Genomic DNA, 6,000 nt, shown 5'->3' with positions numbered 1-6,000 from the left:
AAGCGCATGTGGGTCGCTTTTAATTAATTCATATGCAATATACTGCAGTAACCAACACGGTGCTGGTTTAGGGTTCTAAACTACTGCAATTACAAGAAGATTCCAAAGAGCAACAAAGTAGTAAATCTTGAGTATCTTAAAAGGTACAGACTAAACCGACTGATTCACTAAAGAATGAATGGAGTTTTGGGAAAGAAATCCTCTAAAAATATCTCTCAAGAATCAGATCCCAGCTGCAGGTACTTTGGGGAATATTTGTGAATATTTGTTTTTTAATTTCTCTAAGGCCTGTATAAATCAGAAAATCTTGATATCTGTATATTTGTTGTATTGCTATGGATCATTATTAGAAAGCACCCTGACTCTAGATCTCTGAAGGAGTAAGAAAGTGTCCAAAAAACTCCAGTAGGCAATTTAATAAATTATTATATCATTTTTATCTCATCAGAATACTTTAGGAGCACATTTTTCAAACCAGAATCCTAGTTTTGTAAATTAATATTTATACTTAAATTCCATAGTATAAGGCTCCAATTAACGTATAAAGCGTTTTAAAAAGAAACACATGTAAAGTGTTCTGAAAAAGCCTTTAAAAAGCTTGCCCAAGGCTTTCATTTGAAAAATAGGCCTTTGCTTTCTTTTACTTGAAACTTCAATCATTGTAAAGATGCAATCTGTCCATAATTATACTGGATTCCCCTCAATGGTATTTAAAAGTAATTAATCAATTTACAAATCAGCTCATGGAGTCTTCACCCTACATTAAATACAAGTTATATTTATAACAAAATAGGAAGAATGACCATTAAAAAGAGAGAATTTCAAGTGAGTAAATCACTCATTCTTAATTAAATTATAATTCAACTGATCTCACATTGAATGCCATAGAATTATAGAAGCTGAACCAGAAAAGTGCAGGATCAAGCAGTGAAAGGCCTAGTGCAGACACTTGTCCAATTTATTTGATTTTTTTTTTACCAATAAGAAAATTGAATCACTTATAAACTATTGAAATGCACAGTTCTACCTTATAAATGGTATAGAGTAATTAGCTTGCTACCAACGTTTTGGCCAATTCTGAAAACTCATCAGGATTAAAGTCTGGCTACAATGAAGTGATGTATAGTGCAGGCATATTTTTGGCTTCTAGATAACAGAACCTTAAAATAACTGTAACTGTATTGATCAGTGACAACGTTTATTAGTTTATTCTATAAATAGTTATGTGTTAGGAAATAGGTGAATATATATATATATATATACACATATATATATATATATAGGGAATTTCTAGGTTACATTTAGAAAGATCAGTAAGCCAAACGTGATTAAATGTAAAGATAAATTCGCTTTTAGGCAGGAAATCTGGTGCAGACGCTTTTGGGATTAGATGTTCCATCAATCAGTTATACAAATGTAACAGAATTCGAATTCAGCAAGTGTTTGAATGTATGTGCGCTGTATTAACAGAGCACGGGAGACCCCAAAAGAGCTGAAACCTTCCAGAAATAATGTGATCCGCCCTGTAACGAATGGGTTAACCGAGTTAAACATTACTTACAAATTATAAAAGTTTCTAATAAAGCAGGCGATTAAAGCCGTCCGATTCCGTGGATGCGTATATATCTGTGTATATATATATAGATATATATATATATATATTATAGATTAATGTAGATGTGTAGACTGCGATCATGAATGCACATGTATGTATAGAGACACTGCACGAGGAGAAGCTACGAAACTATGAGAAATCTTCGCATGAATTAAATGCACGGATTGGTAGGAAAGGGTTAAGAGGGTCAGCCTGGACCCACCCGGGAAGTGGACGTGTCGTTTTCCTAGACGTGTTTCTTGGCAGCGTGTCCACATATTCACTTTCCCAGTTCAGTAAGAACTTTCTTTCTGGACTGAAGGGGGATCCAGTAAACACTGTGCTGTGATCAGAACTTTCTGCCCCAATTCTCACCCTCTTTCCCATCCAGCTACCCCTGCCGCACGTCGAATACCAATTCGTGCCACCCCTAGTACCCAACAGCCCGGGCTGACAGTAGTCCAGACCCCAGCAGTCACTGACTCCCCAGCCTCCCCTCCCCCACCTTGCACTGCAGAGCTCTGTGGCCTTTGAAGGAGAGCGCACACCCGGCTCTGTTCCCAGGCGCTGGCGGCTCACACGGGCCCCACTGACGGATCGAGTTTCACTTTCACCAGTGCTGCTGCTGGCACGAATCGAGAAGCTGCTGGCCGGGTGCAGTGACCGCGCTGCACTGCCCGGACAGGGTTATCCCGCCCCCTATTTCCGTGGCAGCTGCTCGCTGTGCCCAGTGCAGTCTGCCAGGTGCTGCTCATCTGATCCGTTGCCAATACCGACAGGACAGCGCAGAGTTCTGCCAGCACCACTGCACAGGGATGGGGAGAAGGAAAGTGTAGCAATCGCACTGCACAGCAACACTGCATCCACTGCCTCTGCACGCAAACACAACACTGCACACAGCTACAATGTATACGCACAGCACGTCCGTACTACAACTGCACAGTATATACACAGGAAACCAACACTGCCACTGCATCTACGATTACACACAAAACACTGGATCTTTATGCACACCCTGTACCCACAAACTACATAATTACAATGTTTATTATATATATATTACACATATATAAATATATATATATATATATTCTCGTACTGCAAGAATACATACAAGCGAAAGCGAATACATGTAAATGCACTGATAATTCATGCACTGAATATGCATTTGGCAAACACTACATTAATCAAGCTGTTGGGGAGGGAAGAGCCCTGATATGGGTAGGGGTAGCGAAGTCTGCACAGTTGTGCAGTTTGCCCTGTGCCAGAGTTGTGTGTTTTTCTGTTTGAAATGACTGGACCTATAAATGTTCTCTAATTTGTCCCTCTCCACGCGTTATTACACACTATTACACACAGTAACACTCTATCACACACAGTTTTGCTATTCTGCAGTTTTAACGCATGTCACATACCTAACAATGTAACAGGACACAGGACATGTTTCTCATGGAGGAGGATATGTACAGCGATTCTGGAACGGAGCTTTATAGTCCTATAATAGTCATATATCTATATGTCTGTCTATCTAGCTAGATATTTACATGTCTGTCTATCTAGCTATATACATATATATATATATAATCTGCATGGAGCAAATCACCCAGTGATGGTTAAACTTTTAACCAGCTAACTAACTAAACTAAACTAAACTGTTAATCTGGTTGGAACATCGCTGAGCGAGTCCATTCGTTGGGGTCTATACGCTCAGTTCGCTGTTAACCACTTCGGTGCCAGATATGTGCGACAAATCACTTTACATGTACAACTTGTCTTTTTTTTTTTTTTTTTTTTTTTTTTTGCTGTATCAGACCTTACGGTTACCCGTTAATTTTAGACACTTTCCTGAAGTCTTTATTAATCTGGCGAATTTGTCACAGTAATAAAGCGGAGGAGTACCCTTAGAACGGAAAATAAACCATGCAGATATCAAAGAGGGTGAAAATGCCCTAAAACTATATAGGTGTGTATTGTATATTTTTGTGATGCCTGATTGATGCAAGGAGGGTATCATTTAACTCTGAATTAACTCTTTATCTCCTGTTTCAATGGCAATGTTCCCTGTTGCGATTGATGGGAGGGTTGATGTTTAGTTTAGTTACTAGAAACAAATGAACCTCTTTCATATATATTAATAGGTACATATACACGTCGTGCCCGTATGTAAGTTTCCAGCAAACATATTTTCGAGAGTTAGATACAATGTATAAGTAAGAGATTATGTAGTAACCCCCAACCCCCAGGATCGCTGGTTATTCAGACCCTCATCGTGTATCCGTGTGTATTCATTCGTTTAACTCTGACGTATGGAACTTGCAATGTATATGGTATTGTATCCGACTCTATAATATCCTAAGTACAATGTTAATATGTTTCATTTAAATTGCGCTGTATAAAGTAACACATGGATTCTCCCTGGTGCGATTTACCATTACTGAGCCTGAAATGTCCACGCGCTTAGGCGAATATTTGCCATATCTGCATGCTATTAAAGCGATTTACCGTTTATAGTACTATTAAAAGGTCTTTAGCGTCGAGAACCTCCAAGCATGATCAGTAATTAATACTTATAACTATCCAAGGGAGATGTGTTTTTAAAAGAGAGATCCGTTATTTTCGGCAAGATAATTACGTCTACATTGGGTATCCATTGGGTATATATCAGAATTAAGTGCAAAAGAATATATATAATATATTATATATATTAGAAAGCATACACACATTCTTACATATATCTATTTGTCTGTCTATCTAGCTAGATATTATATATATATATAATCTGCATGGAGCAAATCACCCAGTTATGGTTAAACTATTACCCAGCTAACTAAACTAAACTAAACTGTATATAGAATCTCCTTTCCCAGATCAAACTGATCATTTGTTTAGTAAAGAAAATATATACAGCTATATTAACCCAAATACAAATGGGTTTTCAGTTGATAGATTTATTGGGTTAATATATATTATCCCAATAAAATGTATCACCCTTGGTTATATGCAATTATTAGGTATGGAAGTACGATATAACAAGGCAATGCAAGGAAATAAGCTCACTCATACATTCACTCATCTACAACATATCATAGATTTGACCCGTATGTGTACTTGTTATCCGTTTAATGCAATTTTTTAATTAATTACAACCACAACAGCAATGGAAGTTGATAATGTGGTAATGTATCTGTTTTAGGCTAACTAAAGAGCTCATGTTAATAATCCATATTTATTATAGCCATTAAAGTTCTATTCTTTGGTCGCTTAAAGAGACTAGGGATGGAGTTGACCCCCCTGTAGCCAGGAAGGCAGAAGAAATAAAGTAATATTACATTGTACCTCTAAAAGTAAGTTACCTAATAAAATACCTAAATACAAGAAGAAACCATTCTATTAAAAAAAAAAACCAAGGGATTTATATGAACAGCATATATTTTAACAATAAAGTCCAATTTATACTTATTAACAGTCACACTTTCAGTACTCATGTAATTCCCCCTACTCGGCCCTTGAGAGGCAGAATTGTAGTTGTGACCATACTCACTGAACAATAAATGAATGGAAAAGCCCCTCACTCCCATATTGCTGCACATCTTATCAGGGTCTGTCTTTCTGCATCTTGTCAGGGTGTTAGCTGCCACCATGCTGTCTATAAAGCCCCCAAATCCATGACATTATCCATGGAAAGGAGGACATGGGCCTAAATGAAATGCTAACGTAACAAAAAAAAGATTCGAACCCATATAATGTTTTTTTTTGTTTTTTTAAGAAAACATATTTTCGGGGCCTAATTTACCTGTAATAAGACTTGTACATTCTAACAAGGTCGGTTTGGAGTCATAAACGCGAAGTGATAATTATAATAACTTTTTCTACCTATTTTGCTTTGGAAAAGCAAAACCAAAAACATTTAACACTTTAAATGCCACATAAACGTCGTTACCAAAAGGTTTAATTAAGAAAATAGTTTATGTTACTATACATTAAGTTTCAGAATCTTTCATACCCAGCTCACTGATGCATCATCCTATGCGATCGATGTAAACTGGGGTTTATATGTAATCCTTATGCAGGTCAGCCTGCAAACTATCAAATAAACACCATCTGATTTCGATAGAAATGCTCTTCTATATAGAGAATATTATATATATATATATATATATATATATATATATATATATGTGTGTGTGTGTGTGTGTGTGTGTGTGATATCGTGTAACTACATATGCGGTACAGTATGTGAATTGTGAAAACACCATTTCAGACTCTTGTGGCCTCGACGAATTGGGATACCTATCAGGAATTATTATTAATACAATCTATAATGTCAGCATAACAGCTTCTGAGCAGAACCTTTAACAGAAGTGACTGCAACCTCCCGCACACAGCACTCTCAGGTCAGATGGAGG

The sequence above is a fragment of the Spea bombifrons genome, chromosome 5 (assembly GCF_027358695.1).
Source record: "Spea bombifrons isolate aSpeBom1 chromosome 5, aSpeBom1.2.pri, whole genome shotgun sequence".
NCBI lineage: Eukaryota > Metazoa > Chordata > Amphibia > Anura > Pelobatidae > Spea > Spea bombifrons.
The sequence above is the reverse complement of the archived record's forward strand: the minus strand, read 5'-3'. Positions refer to the sequence as shown.